The following is a 22,130-nucleotide window of genomic DNA, read 5'->3' as shown; positions in this document are numbered from 1 at the left end:
AGTATGTATTTAATTGGTCTGCCATTTCTTTGTTCCCCATTATAAATTCCCCCGTTTCTGACTGTAAGGGGCCCACATTTGTCTTCACTAATCTTTTTCTCTACACATATCTATAGAAGCTTTTACAGTCAGTTTTTATGTTCTCTGCTAGCTTACTCTCATACTCTATTTCCCCCTTCTTAATCAATCCTTTTGTCCTCCTCTACTAAATTCCAAACTGCTCACAATCTTCAGGTTTGCTGCTTGTTCTGGCCATTTTATATTTCTCCTCCTTGGATCTAATACTTTCCTTAATTTCTTTTGTAAGCCACAGTTGAGCCACCCTTCCTGTTTTACTTTTGCACAGACAGGAATGAACAATTGTTGTAATTCATCCATGCGCTCTTTAAATGCTAGCCATTGCCTATCCACTGTCAACCCTTTAAGTAACGTTCCCCAATCTATCATAGCCAACTCCCGCCTCATACCTTCATAGTTTTCTTTGTTTAGATTCAGGACCCGAGTCTCGGAATCAACTCTCTCACTCTCCATCTTAATGAAGAATTTTATCATATTATGGGCGCACTTCCCCAAGGTACCCCACACAACAAGATTGTTAACTAATCCTTTCTCATTACACAATACCCAGTCCAGGATGGCCTGTTCTCTAGAGGTGTTATACACCTCTATCAATTCTCCACTCAATCTCCTTTGAGAAAGGCAGAATAATCCTAGCTTTTCCAACCTAACCTTGTAACTAAAATCCCCCATCCCTGGATCCATTCTGGTAAATCACCTCTGCGTCCTCTCAAGGACCCTCACATTCTTTCTAAAGTCTGCTGAGCAGAACTGGAAGCAACACTCCAATTGGGGCCTAACCAGAGTTTTATAATGGTTCAGCATAACTTCCCTGCTTTTGTACTCAATGCCTCTGTTTATAAAGCCCAAGATCTCATATGATTTGCTAACCACTCTCGCAATATGACTTGCCTCCTTCAAAGATTGATGCACATGAACCCCAAGTCCCTCTATTCCAGAACACTCTTTAGAACTGTGCCATTAAGTATATATTGCCTCTCCCTATTCCTTATGCCAAAATACATCACTTCACACTTGTCACTATTAAATTCCATCTGCCATCTGTCTGCCCATTCTGCTAGCCTATCACTGTCCTGTTGCAGGCAGTTCATATCATCTTCACTGTTTGCCGCTCCTCCAGGTTTGGTGTCATCGGCATATTTTGAGATTCTACTCTGTATTCCAAGATCCAAGTCACTTACCTTGAGCAAAAAAAACAGTGGTTCTAGCACTGACCCTTGGGGAACACCACTGTCGACTATCCTCCAGTCTGACAAAGAACCATTTAATAAGACTCGCTGTTTTCTGTCCTTAAACCAATTTTCTATCCAATTGGACACTGACCCTCCTATACCACGAACCTCAATTTTGTTAACCGCCCTTTTATGTGGTACCTTGTCAAACGCTTCCTAAAAATCCATATAAACAATATCCACTGCATTCCCTTCATCAAGCTGCTCTGTTAGTTCATCACAAAATGCAGTTAGATTAGTCAAGCATGAACTCCCATTTATAAATCCATGCTCACTCTCCTTAATTAACTCGAACCTCTCCAAGTGACTGTTGATTTTTTACCCTGATTATTCTTTCTAAAACCTTACCCACCGCTGCTGTTAATCTAACTAGCCTGTAGTTACCCGGACTGTCCTTACACCCTTTCTTGAATAAGGGTGTCGCATTTGCCACTGTTTAATCCTCTGGCACCTCCCCCGTATCCAGGGAAGATTGGAAGATTATAGCAAGCCCTTCCGTTATCTGCATCCGCATTTCCTTTCGCAACCTGGGATGTGAGCCATCCGGACCAGGTGATTTATCTTCCCTAAGCACAGCCAGCCTTTTTAGTCCCTCCCTCTCCTAATTTGTACTCTCTCCATTGCCTCTACTTTCTTCACTTCGACTGATATTTTGTCAAATTCCACTTCCTTAGTGATCACTGATGCAAAGTACTCATTAAGTAGATTAACATTGCCCTGCACCTCTAAGCTTATATTATCCTTTTTGTCCCTAATAGGCCCGACTCAACCTCTTACTACCCACTTATCATTTACATGCTGCTCGAAGATTTTTGGGTTTCCTTTCATGTTGACTGCCAGTCTATTCTCATAGAAATAGAGAATAAGCAAATATAGAAGATGTCAGTATTTCCCATCCTTGATGAGGTGGAATTTTTTATGCTGTGGGTAGTAATGTCTTCGAGTGTGGTGGAAGCAGAGACAATCAATGATTTGAAAAGGAAATTGGATGGATACTTGAAGGAAAGGAACTTGCAGGAGGAAAGGGATCGAGCTGGTGAGTGGAACTGACTAGATTGCTCCGGGGAGAGCCAGCATGGACGTGATAGGCCAAATGACCACCTTCTATGTTGTAAATGACTCTGTGTTGTTTCTCAAATTCAATCCACTGGTGCTTGGGAAATAATCTCAAAGTAAATTGTGCAACTGGAAAATCAGAACCAAGGCAAGGGACGCATAAGGAAGCGAAATTGCTGAAACCCGGGATTGAACCAGGGACCTTTAGATCTTCAGTCTAACGCTCTCCCAACTGAGCTATTTCAGCCCTACATTAACAGCGGCTTGGTGTCCTTGTTTTGGAAGAAAATACATACATTCAAGTTTTCCAAAAAATTAAAGAACACAACATGTGAGTAATATTCCCCATTGCTTTCTCAGTACTGATGGATTGTGAAGCAGGAGACAGCCAGAAGTGCCACTGAGCCGCACAGACCCCGAGCTGAGAATGAAATGAGATCAAATTCAATCTTTCATCGTGAGATGCTGCTGAGAGGTAAGAGTCCTGAATCAAAGCGAGACTTGCTCATTTCAAACACTCCCTGTACTCTCTGCTCATGAAGCCTTAAAAAAGGGAAAAACAGAATGGCACTCAAACTCACAACCCTGCCATTAAAAGTCTCATATTCGACTGACAGAACTGTCACTTCTACTCGGTCTCTTATTGGATGGATGCAACTCCAACGCAGGGATGGCATTCAAATCCTCCCATGGGTCCACATGTCAGACTGAGTTCCATGTTGTAGACTCAAGCAAAGGAAATCTGCTCACTTCCAAAACTATCAGCGAATTGAAGCTGATTACAATCAACATCATCAGAGGTCAGAACTACCTGGTGAAAGAAGACACCCTGAAGAAGGATCCACAATTATTCAAAGGCATCGACAAAGTGAAAAGCAAGAAAATCGATGAGTCAATGCAAGCCAAACAACAGAAACACTGAAGAATTCCATTCCATTCCAGTCCTGTTGTTTTTGGAGTCAGGTCACAATTACAGCAACAACTTTATATTCCCACTTGGCTATCTGTACATTTAGTTAATTACAATTTTGTCGACAAGCTCTTTGAATCCAGTTGTCTGGTCCTCAAGCCAGCTCCGTATGGAAGTCAATTCCACCTTCTGCAAGGCTGAAACCAATAGATAACCTTAATCTAAAAATGCCAGCAGACAGGGCTCGTCTGGGACTTGAACCCGGGATCTCTCGCATGTTAATTAACCATACTCCCAAAGTGAGAATCATACCCCTAGACCAACGAGCCACTGACAAGTCATGCTTTATTAGCTGCTGTGGAATTTCACTGGAACACCCCAGCCAATCATCCATTTTTTTTCAGATCAAAGCAACATCCTGCAAATGCTGAAATAAAAACAGAAAGTGCTGGAAATGTTCAGCAGCTCTGGCAGCATCTGTGCTGTGAGAAACACAGTTAACGTTTCAGGGCACTCACCTTTTGTTTCAGCCATCCTTTCAGACTGCTTCTGTCCATCCAATCTCACTTTCTATTCTATCCACATTCTAACCATTCACTACGTTACTACATTTTTCATGAATTCCTCATTTCTTTTATTAATGACAATTTTGTATTTCTGGCCTTTGCTTCAGACACCACCACAAGTAGAATCATGTCTCCATCTACCCAATCAAACCACTTCGCTGGATCCTCACATTGCAATGTTTCTTTAACCCTGACAGACTGTGGAGTTTCTGCTGCTTGATTGCAGTTCTTGCTTCCCGCCAGTAGATGTCACCTCACTCCAATACAGTGAAGTTTACAAATCTGAGAGAGACACAACAGGAAATAATTGTTCACATTATAGTGAATGTGTGGGATTTAGAAATACTAGGAGTGGAGACGAGTTATTATTGCACTCTGCTATAACATCTTTTATAATGGACTCCAGCATTTTCCCCACGACTGATGTCATGCTAACCGGTATATAATTCGCTGTTTTCTTTCTGCCTCTTTTTTTAAATAGCGGAGTTACATTAACTACCGTCCAATCCATTGGAACTGTTCCAGAGTCGATAGAATTTTGAAAAAAGACCAGAAATGCATCTGCTATTTCAAGGGCCACTTCCTTAAGTACTCTGGGATGTAGATTATCAGGCCCTGGGGATTTATCGGCCTTCAATCCCATCAATTTCCCAAACATTCCCTACTAATACTGATTTCATACAGTTCCTCCTTCTCACTAGACCCTATGTTCCCCAACATTTCTGGGAGATAATTTGTATCCTCCTTTGTGAAGACAGATCCAAAGTATGTATTTAATTGGTCTGCCATTTCTTTGTTCCCCATTATAAATTCCCCCGTTTCTGACTATAAGGGGCGCACATTTGTCTTCACTAATCTTTTTCTCTACACATATCTATGGAAGCTTTTACAGTCAGTTTTTATGTTCTTTGCTAGCTTACTCTCATACTCTATTTCCCCCTTCTTAATCAATCCTTTTGTCCTCCTCTGCTAAATTCCAAACTGCTCACAATCTTCAGGTTTGCTGCTTGTTCTGGCCATTTTATATTTCTCCTCCTTGGATCTAATACTTTCCTTAATTTCTTTTATAAGCCACAGTTGAGCCACCCTTCCTGTTTTACTTTTGCACAGACAGGAATGAACAATTGTTGTAATTCATCCATGCGCTCTTTAAATGCTAGCCATTGCCTATCCACTGTCAACCCTTTAAGTAACGTTCCCCAATCTATCATAGCCAACTCCCGCCTCATACCTTCATAGTTTCCTTTGTTTAGATTCAGGACCCGAGTCTCGGAATCAACTCTCTCACTCTCCATCTTAATGAAGAATTTTATCATATTATGGGCGCACTTCCCCAAGGGACCCCACACAACAAGATTGTTAACTAATCCTTTCTCATTACACAATACCCAGTCCAGGATGGCCTGTTCTCTAGAGGTGTTTTACACCTCTATCAATTCTCCACTCAATCTCCTTTGATATAGGCAGAATAATCCTAGCTTTTCCAACCTAACCTTGTAACTAAAATCCCCCATCCCTGGATCCATTCTGGTAAATCGCCTCTGCGTCCTCTCAAGGACCCTCACATTCTTTCTAAAGTCTGCTGAGCAGAACTGGAAGCAACACTCCAATTGGGGCCTAACCAGAGTTTTATAATGGTTCAGCATAACTTCCCTGCTTTTGTACTCAATGCCTCTATTTATAAAGCCCAAGATCCCATATGCTTTGCGAACCACTCTCGCAATATGTCTTGCCACCTTCAAAGATTGATGCACATGAACCCCAAGTCCCTCTATTCCAGTGCACTCTTTAGAACTGTGCCATTAAGTATATATTGCCTCTCCCTATTCCTTATGCCAAAATACATCACCTCACACTTGTCACTATTAAATTCCATCTGCCACCTGTCTGCCCATTCTGCTAGCCTATCACTGTCCTGTTGCAGGCAGTTCATATCATCCTCACTGTTTGCCACTCTGCCAAGTTTGTTGTCATCGGGATATTTTGAGATTCTACTCTGTATTCCAAGATCCAAGTCAATTACCTTGAGCAGAAAAAGCAGTGGTTCTAGCACTGACCCTTGGGGAACACCACTGTCGATTATCCTCCAGTCTGACAAAGAACCATTTAATAAGACTCGCTGTTTTCTGTCCTTAAACCAATTTTCTATCCAATTGGACACTGACCCTCCTATACCACGAACCTCAATTTTGTTAACCGCCCTTTTATGTGGTACCTTGTCAAACGCTTCCTTAAAATCCATATAAACAACATCCACTGCATTCCCTTCATCAACCTGCTGTTAGTTCATCAAAAAATGCAGTTAGATTAGTCAAGCATGAACTCCCATTTATAAATCCATGCTCACTCTACTTAATTAACTCGAACCTCTCCAAGTGACTGTTGATTTTTTACCCTGATTATTCTTTCTAAAACCTTACCCACCGCTGCTGTTAATCTAACTAGTCTGTAGTTACCCGGACTGTCCTTACACCCTTTCTTGAATAAGGGTGTCGCATTTGCCACTGTTTAATCCTCTGGCACCTCCCCCGTATCCAGGGAAGATTGGAAGATTATAGCAAGCCCTTCCGTTATCTGCATCCGCATTTCCTTTCGCAACCTGGGTTGTGAGCCATCCGGACCAGGTGATTTATCTTCCCTGAGCACAGCCAGCCTTTTTAGTACCTCCCTCTCCTAATTTGTACTCTCTCCATTGCCTCTACTTTCTTCACTTCAACTGATATTTTGTCAAATTCCACTTCCTTAGTGATCACTGATGCAAAGTACTCATTAAGTAGATTAACATTGCCCTGCACCTCTAAGCTTATATTATCCTTTTTGTCCCTAATAGGCCCGACTCAACCTCTTACTACCTCTTACTTATCATTTACATGCTGCTCGAAGATTTTTGGGTTTCCTTTCATGTTGACTGCCAGTCTATTCTCATAGAAATAGAGAATAAGCAAATATAGAAGAAGTAAGTATTTCCCATGCTTGATGAGGTGGAATTTTTTATGTTGTGGGTGGTAATGTCTTGGCCCACGAGTGTGGTGGAAGCAGAGACAATCAATGATTTGAAAAGGAAATTGGATGGATACTTGAAGGAAAGAAACTTGCAGGAGGAAAGGGACCGAGCTGGTGAGTGGAACTGACTAGATTGCTCCGGGGAGAGCCAGCATGGACGTGATAGGCCAAATGACCACCTTCTGTGTTGTTTCTCAAATTCAATCCACTGGTGCTTGGTAAATAATCTCAAAGTAAATTGTGCAACTGGAAAATCAGATCCAAGGCAAGGGACACATAAAGAAGTAAAATTGCTGAAACCCAGGGTTGAACTAGGGAACTTTAGATCTTCAGTCTAACGCTCTCCCAACTGAGCTATTTCAGCACTACATTAACAGGAGCTTGGTGTCCTTGTTTTGGAAGAAAATACATACATTCAAGTTTTCCAAAAAATTAAAGAACACAACATGCGAGTAATATTCCCCATTGCTTTTTCAGTACTGATGGATTGTGAAGCGGGAGACAGCCAGAAGTGCCATTGAGCCGCACAGACCCCGAGCTGAGAATGAAATGAGATCAAATTCAATCTTTCATCGTGAGATGCTGCTGAGAGGTAAGAGTCCTGAATCAAAGCGAGACTTGCTCATTTCAAACACTCCCTGTACTCTCTGCTCATGAAGCCTTAAAAAAGGGAAAAACAGAATGGCACTCAAACTCACAACCCTGCCATTAAAAGTCTCATATTCGACTGACAGAACTGTCACTTCTACTCGGTCTCTTATTGGATGGATGCAACTCCAACGCAGGGATGGCATTCAAATCCTCCCATTGGTCCACATGTCAGACTGAGTTCCATGTTGTAGACTCAAGCAAACGAAATCTGCTCACTTCCAAAACTATCAGCGAATTGAAGCTGATTACAATCAACATCATCAGAGGTCAGAACTACCTGGTGAAAGAAGACACCCTGAAGAAGGATCCACAATTATTCAAAGGCATCGACAAAGTGAAAAACAAGAAAATCGATGAGTCAATGCAAGCCAAACAACAGAAACACTGAAGAATTACATTCCATTCCAGTCCTGTTGTTTTTGGAGTCAGGTCACAATTACAGCAACAACTTTATATTGCCACTTGGCTATCTGTACATTTAGTTAATTACAATTTTGTCGACAAGCTCTTTGAATCCAGTTGTCTGGTCCTCAAGCCAGCTCCGTATGGAAGTCAATTCCACCTTCTGCAAGGCTGAAACCAATAGATAACCTTAATCTAAAAATGCCAGCAGACCAGGGCTCGTCCAGGACTTGAACGCAGGATCTGTCGCATGTTAATTAACCATACTCCCTAAGCGAGAATCATACCCCTAGACCAACGAGCCACTGACAGGTCAGGCTTTATTAGCTGCTGTGGAATTTCACTGGAACACCCCAGCCAATTATCCATTTTTTTTCAGATCAAAGCAACATCCTGCAAATGCTGAAATAAAAACAGAAAGTGCTGGAAATGTTCAGCTCTGGCAGCATCTGTGCTGTGAGAAACACAGTTAACGTTTCAGGGCACTCACCTTTTGTTTCAGCCATCCTTTCAGACTGCGTCTGTCCATCCAATCTCACTTTCTATTCTATCCACATTCTAACCATTCACTACGTTACTACATTTTTCATGAATTCCTCATTTCTTTTATTAATGACAATTTTGTATTTCTGGCCTTTGCTTCAGACACCACGACAAGTGGAATCATGTCTCCATCTACCCAGTCAAACCACTTCGCTGTTTCCTCACATTGCAATGTTTCTTTAACCCTGACAGACTGTGGAGTTTCTGCTGCTTGATTGCAGTTCTTGCTTCCCGCCAGTAGATGTCACCTCACTCCAATACAGTGAAGTTTACAAATCTGAGAGAGACACAACAGGAAATAATTGTTCACATTATAGTGAATGTGTGGGATTTAGAAATACTAGGAGTGGAGACGAGTTATTATTGCACTCTGCTATTACATCTTTTATAGGACTCCAGCATTTTCCCCACGACTGATGTCAGGCTAACCGGTATATAATTCGCTGTTTTCTTTCTGCCTCTTTTTTTAAATAATGGAGTTACATTAACTACCATCCAATCCATTGGAACTGTTCCAGAGTCGATAGAATTTTGAAAAAAGACCAGAAATGCATCTGCTATTTCAAGGGCCACTTCCTTAAGTACTCTGGGATGTAGATTATCAGGCCCTGGGGATTTATCGGCCTTCAATCCCATCAATTTCCCAAACATTCCCTACTAATACTGATTTCATACAGTTCCTCCTTCTCACTGGACCCTATGTTCCCCAACATTTCTGGGAGATAATTTGTATCCTCCTTTGTGAAGACAGATCCAAAGTATGTATTTAATTGGTCTGCCATTTCTTTGTTCCCCATTATAAATTCCCACGTTTCTGACTGTAAGGGGCCCCCATTTGTCTTCACTAATCTTTTTCTCTGCACATATCTATAGAAGCTTTTACAGTCAGTTTTTATGTTCTCTGCTAGCTTACTCTCATACTCTATTTCCCCCTTCTTAATCAATCCTTTTGTCCTCCTCTGCTAAATTCCAAACTGCTCACAATCTTCAGGTTTGCTGCTTGTTCTGGCCATTTTATATTTCTCCTCCTTGGATCTAATACTTTCCTTAATTTCTTTTGTAAGCCACAGTTGAGCCACCCTTCCTGTTTTACTTTTGCACAGACAGGAATGAACAATTGTTGTAATTCATCCATGCGCTCTTTAAATGCTAGCCATTGCCTATCCACTGTCAACCCTTTAAGTAACGTTCCCCAATCTATCATCGCCAACTCCCGCCTCATACCTTCATAGTTTCCTTTATTTAGATTCAGGACCCGAGTCTCGGAATCAACTCTCTCACTCTCCATCTTAATGAAGAATTTTATCATATTATGGGCGCACTTCCCCAAGGGACCCCACACAACAAGATTGTTAACTAATCCTTTCTCATTACACAATACCCAGTCTAGGATGGCCTGTTCTCTCGAGGTGTTATACACCTCTATCAATTCTCCACTCAATCTCCTTTGATATAGGCAGAATAATCCTAGCTTTTCCAACCTAACCTTGTAACTAAAATCCCCCATCCCTGGATCCATTCTGGTAAATCACCTCTGCGTCCTCTCAAGGACCCTCACATTCTTTCTAAAGTCTGCTGAGCAGAACTGGAAGCAACACTCCAATTGGGGCCTAACCAGAGTTTTATAATGGTTCAGCATAACTTCCCTGCTTTTGTACTCAACGCCTCTATTTATAAAGCCCAAGATCCCATATGCTTTGCTAACCACTCTCGCAATATGTCTTGCCACCTTCAAAGATCGGTGCACATGAACCCCAAGTCCCTCTATTCCAGTACACTCTTTAGAACTGTGCCATTAAGTATATATTGCCTCTCCCTATTCCTTATGCCAAAATACATCACCTCACACTTGTCACTATTAAATTCCATCTGCCACCTGTCTGCCCATTCTGCTGGCCTATCACTGTCCTGTTGCAGGCAGTTCATATCATCCTCACTGTTTGCCACTCCTCCAAGTTTGGTGTCATCGGCATATTTTGAGATTCTACTCTGTATTCCAAGATCCAAGTCACTTACCTTTAGCAAAAAAAGCAGTGGTTCTCGCACTGACCCTTGGGGAACACCACTGTCGACTATCCTCCGGTCTGACCAAGAACCATTTAATATGACTCGCTGTTTTCAGTCTTTAAAACAATTTACTATCCAAATGGATACTGACCCTCCTAATCCATGAACCTCAATTTTGTTAACCACCCTTTTATGTGGTACTTTATAAAATGCTTTCGTAACATCCATATAAACAACATCCACTGCATTCCCGTCATCAGCATTCTCAGATAGTTTATCAACAAATGCAGTTAGATTAGTCAAGCATGAACTCCCATTTATAAATCCATGCCCACTCTCCTGAATTAACTCAAACCTCTCCAAAGGACTTGATTTTTTTCCCTGACCTGTTGATCTCGTGCTGATAGCAAGCTCACCATAGAGCATGTATTTGGCAATGTGACCGTCATCCATTTGGCCCAGTCAACAGAGTCACCGCTGACTCAAGAGGGCAAACATGCTGCGGATCCCTGCACGCTGGTGTACTTCCGCATTCGGCACTCTGTCCTGCCAGGAGATGCCCAGTATCCATCTGAGGCAGTGGAGGTGGAAGCTGTTCAGCCGCTTTTTTTGGCTTGTATAAGTTGTTGATGCTTCTCTACTATAAAGGAGGGTGCTGAGAACACAAGCCTGGTACACGTGGAGCTTTGTATTTTCGGTCAGTTTGCTGTCGGTTCACACTTGGCTTCTCAACTTTGACATGACAGCTGCAGCATTGACAATCCTGGTGCTGATTTCAGCATCAAGGGACAGATTGCTGGTGATTGTTGATTGAAGGTATGTGAAGCTGTTGACAACCTCCAAAGTGAGGTTGTCGATGTTGATGGAAAGTGGAGTCTCTACGTCCTGGCCCATAGCTTTCATCTTCCTGATGCTGATTGTCAGTCCAAACTCTTTGCAGGCCAGGGAGAACTGATCTACAAGCTGCTGTGACTGAACTTCATTATGGGATGTCAGCACAGCATCATCAGCAAATAGCAACTCACAGACTAGGAATTTACCCACTTTGGTCTTGGCGCACAGTCTTGCCAAGTTGAACAGCTTGTCGTCAGCTCTGATGTGCAGGTGAACACCTATATCTGAGTAATTGAAAGTGTACAATAGCAGCATGGAGAAGAATATGCCAATTATAAAGGATGTGATAACTAGACAGTTCGAAAATGATGACATGATTGGGCAGAGTCAACATAGATTTATGAAAAGGAAAACAGGTTTGAAAAACCTGTTGAGATTTTTGAGGATGTTACCTATAGAACAGATAAAGGAGAACCAGTGGATGTGTGGTATTTGCATTTTCCTTTGGTAAGGTCCCACACAGGAGGTGAGTAAACAAAATTAGAGCACATAGGCTTGGGGATAATATACTGATATGGATTGAGAATTGGTTAACAGACCGAAAACAGAGAGCAGGAATAACGGGTCCTTCTCAGGATGGCAGGCTGTTACTATTGGGGTACTGCAAGGATCAGTGTTGGAGCCACAGCTGTTAACAACCTCTATAAATGATTTGGATGTGGGGATTAAATGTAATATTTCCAAGTTTGCAGATGACACAAAGCTCGGTGAAGTGTGAGTTGTGAGGAGGATGCAGAGAGGCTTCCAGGGGACCTGGAGAGGCTAAGTGAATGGGCAAGAACATGGAATATAATGTGAATAAGTGTGAAGTTATTCACTTTGGTAGAATAAACAGAAAGACAGAGTATTTCTTAAATGGTGAGAGGTTGGGAAGTGTCGATGTCCAAAGGGACCTGGGTGTCCTTGTTCCTGAGACACTAAAAGCTCTTGTGCAGGTGCAGCAATCAATTAGGAAGGCAAATGGTATGTTGTACCCACACGAGGGGTCATGAGTACAGGAGTAAAGATGTCTTGCTGCAATTGTCTAGAGCCTTGGTGAATCCGCACTGGAGTATTGTGTACAGTTTAGTCTCCTCATCTTATGAAGGATACACTTGCCATAGAGGGGGTGAAACAGAGGGTCAACAGACTAATCTTTTTTTTGCATTTATTTCATTTCATCTCAGTTTGTTCAGTTTGCTTACCTACTGTTTTTTTTCAGGTTTGTACTTCCTGCTGTTCAATATTCAGTCCATTAACACCTAATCTGTACTAATGCTTTGTCTTTCAACACACCATTAACATATTGTTTGCCTTTGCTGCATGACCTTTTGGTCAGCTATGTGGCCTTGTCCAATCTACACCTTCTCCTTTGTTATCTCTTGCCCCACCCCCACCCCACTTGCTTATAACCTGTGACTTTTCTAATATATGTCAGTTCCGAAGATGGGTCGCTGACCTGAAACGTTAACTCTGCTTCTCTTTTCACAGATGCTGCCAGACCTGCTGAGTGGTTCCAGCATTTCTTGTTTTTCTGTCACCAGACTAATCCCTGGGATGGTGGGATTGTCTTATGAGGAAACTGGGCCTGTATTCCTTAAAGTTTCGAAGAATGAGAGGTGATCTGATTGAAACTGACAAAATTCTTACAGGGCGTGACAGTGTGGATGTAGACAGGATGTTTGCCCTGGTTGGTGAGTCTAAAACCAAAGGACATCGTCTCAGAATAAGGAGTAGGCCATTTAAAACTGAGATGGGTGGAATTTCTTCACTCAGACGGTGGTGAATCATTGGAATACTGTGCCCCAGAGGGCTGTGGCAGCTCAATCATTGAGCATGTTCAAGACAGAAATTGATAGAAATCTTGATACTCATGACATCAAGGGATATGGGGATAGCATGGGAAAGGGGCTTTGAGGTAGGTGATCAGCCATGATCGAATTGAATGACAGAGCAGGCTCGACGGGCTGAATAGCTTACTCCTATGTTCCTCTGTTCCTAAGAGAGTTGGCGCCAGCGCGCAGCCCTGCTTTACCCCACTGCTGATCTTGAAAGCGTCTGATGTTGCTCCATTGTAACTGATGGAATTGTGCATGTTCTCGTGGAAAGAAGAGATGATGCCCAAGAGGTCAGGAGGGCAGCCGAGTTTCCATCGCAGTTTGAAGAGGCCGTCTCTGCTGACAAGATCAAAGGCCTTAGTGATGTTAATAAAAATGTGTGAGGCTCTGTGGCGCAATGGATAGCGTGTTGGACTTCGAAATAATGATTAAGACGATATTCAAAGGTTGTGGGTTCAAGTCCCACCAGAGTCAGATTTTGGACCAGAAACAGAGGAGCACAACGGAACAACAAATGAAGAAATGCGCCAAAAGCACAGACTCGGAGACAGAGCGAGAGAGAGAGGAGCACGGCAGGAGCAGAGCAGGGGAAAAAAATCGAGGAGTGACGTCACAATGGAGAGTGAGAGCAGGGAAACAGAGAGCCGCTGGGGTGAGGATACAGGATTTGGTTCTTTCTTCGGTGCAGTGGAAGGAGCTGTTTGGTGAGGATCTGGTAAGCTGTGACATCACAGGCAAGCAGGTAGTTGATTGTTTTGGAAGAACCGACCTGCTTGATGCGCATCTGGTAAGTGATTAAGATCCATTTTAGTCCTAACGTTTAAAATAGTAAACAAACTAGTGGTAAGTTTAATAAAATATGCAATAAAATGAATAATTGAATAAAATATTTAAGTAGTTAATTGAAACACGTTAAGGATGACAGGACAGGTGATGTGTCACAGCTGCAGCATGTGGGAGTTCCTGGATGCCAGTGTGATCCAGGGCAAACACGTCTGCAGTAAGTGTTTGCGGCTCAAAGAGGGAGAAAAAAGGAATGTAGTGGTAGTAGGGGACAGTATAGTAAGGTGGATTGACTCTGTTCTCTGCAGCAAAAGCAAGAGTCCAGACGGCTGTGTTGCCTGCCGGTGCCAGGATTCAGGACATCTGCTCAGGGCTGGAGCGAAACATACAATGGGAGGGGGAGGATCCAGTCGTCGTGGTCCATGTCGGTACCAGCGACATAGGCAGGACAAGGATAGAGGTTCTGCAAAGTCAGTATGAGGAATTAGGCACCAAATTAAGAAGCAGAACCTCAAAGTTAATCATCTCTGGATTATTACCTGAGCCATGTGCAAATTGGCATAGGACAAATAAGATTAGAGAAAGTAATGTGCGGCTGAAAGACTGGTGTGGTAGTAGTGGGTTCTGGTTCATGGGGCATTGGCACCAGTACTGTGGAAAGAGGTGGCTGTACCGTTGGGACGGTCTACACCTGAACCGTGCTGGTGCCGGTGTTCTAGCGAGCCACATAACGAGGGAAGTAGAGACGGTTTTAAACCGAATAGTGGGGGCAAGGGATCAAATTTGGGAAGATATGGTGAATCAAGGAGGAGAGACAAGGCAAGAGAGAAAGGTATAAATATGGGAAATGATAAACAGACTGTGACAGGAAGGGACAGAATGTACAAATCTAAGAGTAAATCGACAGATAAGGCTAGAGGTGACAAAAATAATAAAAGGACAAAACTAAATGCTCTGTATCTGAATGCATGGAGCATTTGAAACAAAACAGATGAACTGGGAGCACAAATAGAATAAATAAGTACGATCTGATAGTCATTACAGAGACATGGCTGCAGGGCGACATAGATTGGGATGTGAATATTGGAGGTGACATGGCATTTTGGAAGGACAGGAAGCTAGGAAAAGGTGGCGGGGTAGCTCTGTTAATTAATGATGGTATTAGCGTAATAGAGAGGGATGACCTGAGTTCTGGAGATCAGGATGCAAAAGCAGTTTGAGTACAAATGAGAAATCATAAAGGCAAGAAGTCACTTGTGGGAGTGGTGTACAGGCCACCTAACATTAACCACACTGTCGGATGGGATATAAAAGAAGAAATAATGGCAGCTTGTCAGAAAGGTACTGTGATAATCATGGGGGATTTTAATCTACATATAGATTGGAAAATTCAGATGGGCAGAGGTAGCCTAGATGAGGAATACATAGAATGTTTTGGGGATAATTTCTTGGAACAATACATTCTGGAGCCAACCAGAGAGCAGGCTATACTAGACCTGGCATTGTGCAACGAGATAGGATTAATTAATGACCTCATAGTTAAGGTGCCCCTAGGTAGTAGCGATTATAATATGATTGAATTTTACATTCAGTTTGAGGGAGAGGAGAGTGGGTCCCAGACTAGTATTTTAAATTTAAATAAGGGCAATTATAAGGTCATGAAAGCAGAGCTAGCTGAAGTGAACTGGCAAATTAGGTTAAGGGATAAGTCAATAGAGATGCAGTGGCAGACATTTAAGGGGATATTTCAGAATACACAGAATAGATACATTTCAACGAGAAAGAAAAGTTCCAAAGGTGGGACTCACCATCCATGGTTCACGAAAACAGTTAAAGATACTATCAAACTTAAAGAAAAAGCCTATAATTGTGCAAAGGTGGGAGGCAGGTCAGAAGATTGGACAGAATATAAAAAAAACAGCAAAGGATGACTAAAAGATTGATAAGGAAGGTAAAATTAGAGTATGAGAGAAAGCTCGCAAGAAATTTCAAGACAACTAGTAAGACTTTCGATAGATATTTTAAAAAGAAAAGAGTTAACAAAGTGACTGTTGGTCCAATAGAAAGTGTGTCTGGGGAATTAATAATGGATAATTAAGAGATGGCAGATGAATTAAACAGATACTTTGCATCGGTCTTCACTATTGAGTATGCAAATAACATCCCAGTATTAGCCGTATATCAGGAAATTGAAGGGATGGAGGAACTCAAGAAAATTACAATCACCAGGGAAGTGGTACTAAACAAATTGTTGGAGCTGCGGGTTGACAAGTCGCCAGGTCCTGAATTGGCTAGTGAGATAGTTGATGCGCTGGTTTTAATATTCCAAAATTCCCTAGATTCGAGAAGGTTCCGTTAGATTGGAAAAGAGTGAATGTAATTCATTTATTCAAAAAGGGAGGGAGACAGAAAGCAGGAAACGACAGGCCAGTTAGCTTAACATTTGTCTGAGGGAAAATGTTTGGAGCTATTACAGAGGATGTTATAGCAGGGCATTTAGAAAAAATTAAGGTAATCAGGCAGAGTCAACATGGTTTTTTGAAAGGGAAATCATGTTTAACCAATTTATTGGAGTTCTTTGAGGGAGTTACATGTGCTGTGGATAAAGGGGAACCAGTGGATGTATTGTATTTCGATTTCCAGAAGGATAAGGTGCCATATCAAAGGTTATTGCAGAAAATAAAAGCTCATGGTGTCGGGGGTAACATATTGGCATGGATAGAAGATTGGCTAGCTGACAGGAAACAGAGAGTCAGCATAAATGGGTCATTTTCTGGTTGGCAAGAAGTAACGAGTGGTGTGCCACAGGGATCTGTGCTGGGGCCTCAACTTTTTACAATTTATATAAATGACTTAGATGAAGGGACCGAAGGTATTGTTGCTAAATTTGCTGATCACAAAGATAGGGAGGAAAGTAGGTTGTGAAGAGGACATAAGGGGGCTACAAAGGGATATAGATAGGTTAAGTGATTGGGCAAAGACCTGGCAAATGGAGTATAATGTGGGAAAGTCGGAAATTGTCCACTATGGCAGGAAGAATAAAAAAGCATATTATCTAAATGGTGAGAGATTGCAGAGCTCTGAGATGCAGAGGGATCTGGGTGTCCGAGGGCATGAATTGCAAAAGGTTAGTATGCAGGTCCAGCATGTAATTAGGAAAGCTAATAGAATGTTATCATTTATCACCATGGGAATTGAATACAATAGTAGGGAGGTTATGCTTCAGCTATACAGGAGATTGGTGAGACCTCTTCTGCAGTACTGAGTACTGTACTGGTCTCCTTATTTGCGGAAGGATGTAAATGCATTGGAGGTAGTACAGAGAAAGTTTACGAGATTAATACATGGAATGGGTGGGCTGTCTTACGAGGAAAGATTGGACAAGCTAGGCTTGTCTCCGCCAGAGTTTAGAAGAGAAAGAGGCGACATGATTTGTTATTTAATTTATTAATTAACAAATTAGCTATCCTCCAGTCTTCCGGTACCTCACCCGTGGCTAACGATGATACAAAAATCTCTGCCAGCGCCCCAGCAATCTCCTCCCTTGCTTCCCATAGCATCCTAGGATACATCTGATCAGGCCCTGGGGATTTATCCACCTTAATGCGCTTCAAAACCTCCAACACCTCCTCCTTTGTAATGTTGATATGCTGCAGGATATCGCTGTTCCCTCCCTTGAACTCACTAGCTTCCATGACCTTCTCCACGGTAAATACAGACGAGAAATATTCATTTAAGACCTCGCCCATTTCGCGTGGCTTCACACATAGATTGCCACACTGATCCTTAAGGGGACCTACTCTCTCCCTAGCTACCCTTTTACTCTTAATACACTTATAGAATCTTTTAGGATTCTCCTTTATCTTATCTGCCAGGGAAATCTCATGGCCCCTTTTCGCCCTCCTAATTTCCTTCTTAAGTATACTCCTATATCCCCTATACTTCTCGAGGGACTCGCTCGATCCCAGCTGCCTATACCTGACGTATGCCTCCTTCTTTGTCCTGACCAGACCCTCAATATCCCTCGTCAACCAAGGTTCCCTAAACTTGCCAGCCTTGCCCTTCCATCTAACAGGAACATGCTGGCCCTGAACTCTTCCTATCTCACTTTTAAAAGCCTCCCACTTGCCAGACGTCCCTTTACCTGTAAACAGCCTCTCCCATTCAACTTTTGAGAGTTCCTGTCTGATGCCATGGAAATTAGCCTTCCCCCAATTTAGGATTTCAACCTGAGGACCAGTCCTATTCTTTTTCATAACTATCTTGAAGCTAATAGAGTTATGGTCACTGGTCCCAAAGTGCTCCCCCACTGCCATATCAACCACCTGCCCATTCTCATTTCCTAAGAGGAGATCGAGTGTAGCCCCTTCTCTAGTCGGGCCATCCACGTACTGCTTCAGAAAACTATCCTGGACTCACTTAACAAATTCTTCCCCATCTGATCCCTTAGCACTAAGGCAGTCCCAGTCAATATTAGGGAAGTTAAAATCACCTACTATTACAACCCTATAATTCCTATACCTATCTGTGATTTCCCTACATATATGCTCCTCCACTTCCCTCTGACTATTGGGGGGCCTATAGTATAATCCCATCAAAGGGATCACCCTTTTATTATTTCTAAGTTCTACCAGTATGGCCTCACTGGACATTCACCCCGGGATATCCTCTCTAAGTACTGCCGTGATGTCCTCCCTAATCAATAGTGCAACTCCCCCTCCTCTCTTACCTCCACCTCTGTCACGCCGGAAGGATTGGTACCGCGGAACATTGAGCTGCCAGTCCTGCCCATCCCTCAACCACATTTCCGTAATAGCTACAATACCACAATCCCATGTACCGATCCATGCTCTGAGTTCATCTGCCTTACCTGTAAGGATACTTGCATTAAAGTAAATGCAGTTTAGCCCACCAGACCTTCCACGCTCCCTGTCCTGCCCCTGCCTGGCCTGCCTACTGGACTTGCTTGCTTTAACCTCTCCATTTGCCTCAACTATCTCATCGGAGAGACTACTACTTTGGGTCCCACCCCCGCTGCAAGACTAGTTTAAACCCTCCAGTGTATTACTATAAAATCTCCCTACAAGGATATTGGTCCCCTTCCAGTTCAGATGCAACCCGTCCCTCTTGTACAGGTCACCTCTGCACCAGAAGAGATCCCAATGATCCAAGTACCTGAAGCCCTCCCGCCTTCGCCAGTCTTCAGCAATGCATTCATTTGCCTAATCCTCCTATTCCTACCCGCACTAGCACGTGTCACAGGGAGTAATCCTGAGATTACAACCCTAGAGGTCCTGCTCTTTAACCTTCTGCCTAACTCCCTATATTCACTTTGCAGAACCTCATCTCTCTTCCTGCCTATGTCGTTCGTACCAATATGGACCACGATCTCTGGCTGCACACCCTCCCCTTTCAGAATTTCCGGCAGCTGCTCCGAAACATCCTTGACCCTAGTATTAGGGAGGCAACATACCATCCTGGAGTCTCGTTTGCGGCCACAGAAACGCCTATCTGCACCCCTTATGATAGAATCCCCTATCACAATAGCTCTTCCACCCCTTTTCCTCCCCTGCTGTGCAGCAGAGCCCTCCGTGGTGCCACGGACCGCGCTGTTGCTCTTTTCCCCTGGGAGGTCTTCCCCCCAACAGTAACCAAAGCGGTGTATCTGTTTGAGAGGGGGATGGCCACAGGGGACTCCTGCACTACCTGCCTGCTCCTACTATTCCATCTGGTGGTCACCCATCGCTTTTCTGCCTGTGCATCCATTACCTGCGGTGCGACCACCTCACTAAACATGCTATCCATGACGTCCTCAGCTTCGTGGACGCTCCACAGTGAAACCACCCGCAGGTCCAGCTCCATAATGCGAGTAGCCAGTAGCTGCAGCTGGATACACTTCCTGCACACATGGTCGTCATGGAGACTGGGAGGGTTCCTGAATCCCCACATAGCGCAGGAGGAGCATATCACGGGGCTGAGCTCTCCTGCCATGACTTACCCTTAGATTAATTAGTTACTCCCTTAATTAAAAAATACTAATGACACTAGGGGCATTGTTCTACCCACTACAATCTAAAGTCCTTCATAAGCTACACTGAATAAAAAAAACACTTTAGTAGTACTCATCTTATCAGCAGAGGTTTTTTTTTCAAGTAAAAAAACTTTGCCCTTTTCTTTAAGATATTTAAATACACTAACAGCAGTGACTCACCAACCAATCACCTTGCAGCTCTCCTCTGACATCACAGTTGGCTTCTTTTTTTTTCAAAACTCCAGCACACTGGAAGATCTCCACTCCACTCCTGGAAGGTAAGAGACTGGGCCTCGATCCTCGGATTGGATTTATAGGCTCCGCTCTCAACGTTCTCCTCATATCGGTCCATATAGGTCTGCTCCGCTCCGCTCCTCTCCGCTCCCGGAAGGTAAATCACCAGCTTTTGCAGAAAAGTCGGTCTTAAGCTGTTGCAGTACCTGTTAGAAAGATCGTCTAAGCTATTCTGAAGTCATCTTCCAATGTCATCTACATGGAAGCAGGATTTTAAAGGATAAGATGTAGTTTTTAAAAGTCACTTCAATCTTGCTCAAGAGTCTTTTCAAAGAAGCCAAGTAAATCTTGATAAAAAGTCATGTACATTTAGAGATCTTTTAAAAGCACTTCAATCTTGTTAATAAAAAGTCAGATGTAAATTTAAGAACTCTGATCAGGCTATGCTAAAAAGTTACATACAATTAAGAAACAAAATACAACATTTAAAATGTCTGAACTCCTTTCTGAAAGTTGACCCCTGCTGCTGCCGGTGTCTTCCTGGAATAGTGGAGCTGTTGTGTCAACAGAAAAGTCCTTCCCGAGCAGCCCTGAGCCTGTTGGTACCGGCTTTAATCCAACCCAGGTAAAAATCAGGGTACATTGTGGGCAATGAGCCCAAATTGCTGAACTGCAGGTCCCTGTCACTTTAAAGAGTGGGCTGGTGCGATTATGATCAGAGGCTCCTTCTAAGCACATTTCTCACCACCACAACTTCCAGATGCTGGTGTTAGTGTGTGCATGTACCAGCAGTTGCAGTGCTGTTCAGACCCTCAATAGCAGTGAAAGTCTCAGAGTTCACCGCTATTGGGGCTGTAAAATCCAGGCCAATATCTCACAGTCCTGTTAGATTTGCTCTCCCTCTGTACAAAATCAAACTCCACACATTGTCTTTCACTCACTCCTGTTTCCAGCCCTGATGGTGCAGAAATCCCCTCTCAAAGGTACACAATCCAGTTGATTTCTGATCAAATACCTCCTTCCTCATTCAATAGAGGAAACAGAGACATGAACAGGAGTCAGGTGCAAGAAAGTTTCACCAACAGAGCAAAGAAAGGCACCAACAAAAGTCACACCTACTTTCCAAATCATTTCACTGGAATATTCTTTCACTTGTTTTGTCGGATGACTGCAATAAATCTGAAAATGAGCACCATGAGGTTTGTGTTCACTAGTCACTTGTTCTCCTGTGTTTGTCTGTCAGGTTTGTAATTCAGTTTGTATTGGATATTGAAGAGAATCTATTTTCAAGATGATTGCACATCGTACTGTGTTTAAAGCAACCAACTTGGAAAATGGCAGAAAATGAATGTTTCAATACCAGTGTGACCAGATTCTTCCAATGCTTTTCAACAGCTAGATTGATGATGCTTGTAATCTGTATCCTGTGGAGAATGGGAGAGGAGAATAAAAACATGGTGCATGAACAGGACAGACTGTGTAAAATGGGAGCACAGAAATACTGCCACCTCATTGAAAGTTAATGAGATTTATTCGAAGTCAGACACCTGTCCACAATGAACAAGTGAATACATTAATTGTCCACTTTCAATCTAAATGGGACTGAGGTTCCAACAGAGAAGTTTTCTGGAAAATACCTGCTGCAGTTTTAAAATTGATGAACTGGAACATCTTATACTAACTTTCAAATAACTGTAGTGATTGTATAGTTCCCATAGTGGAGAGAAGGAGTTGTTTATAAATATAAGCAGAAAGACACATTTGTGGATTGGTGAATGAGCTTTATCTTTCTGAAATGTATTTGTCCATTGGTTGCAGGTCACTGGAAATTCTTTTTTACATTTCAATTGTAGCAGCAGCAGTTAGCAGCAAAATGTCTGATTAATCAGAATAGTGGGTCTGGGAAACACTTAAACAGCCGAG

At 42.8% G+C, this 22,130-nt stretch overlaps 3 non-coding genes across 3 annotated transcripts; 1 reads left to right on the top strand and 2 right to left on the bottom strand.

The window, feature by feature from the left end:
• Positions 1 to 2,540: 2,540 nt before the first annotated feature.
• Positions 2,541 to 2,613, bottom strand: trnaf-gaa (transfer RNA phenylalanine (anticodon GAA)). Its single transcript has one exon. It is a non-coding gene; the product is annotated as a tRNA-Phe (tRNA).
• Positions 2,614 to 7,136: 4,523 nt separating this feature from the next.
• On the bottom strand, positions 7,137 to 7,209 carry trnaf-gaa (transfer RNA phenylalanine (anticodon GAA)). The gene has a single exon. It is a non-coding gene; the product is annotated as a tRNA-Phe (tRNA).
• A 6,333-nt stretch (positions 7,210 to 13,542) lies between these two features.
• Positions 13,543 to 13,633, top strand: trnar-ucg (transfer RNA arginine (anticodon UCG)). The gene is given in 2 exon segments: positions 13,543 to 13,579; positions 13,598 to 13,633. It is a non-coding gene; the product is annotated as a tRNA-Arg (tRNA).
• Positions 13,634 to 22,130: the final 8,497 nt, after the last annotated feature.

Source organism: Heterodontus francisci, chromosome 35 (genome assembly GCF_036365525.1).
Source record: "Heterodontus francisci isolate sHetFra1 chromosome 35, sHetFra1.hap1, whole genome shotgun sequence".
NCBI lineage: Eukaryota > Metazoa > Chordata > Chondrichthyes > Heterodontiformes > Heterodontidae > Heterodontus > Heterodontus francisci.
The sequence above is the reverse complement of the archived record's forward strand: the minus strand, read 5'-3'. Positions and strand labels throughout refer to the sequence as shown.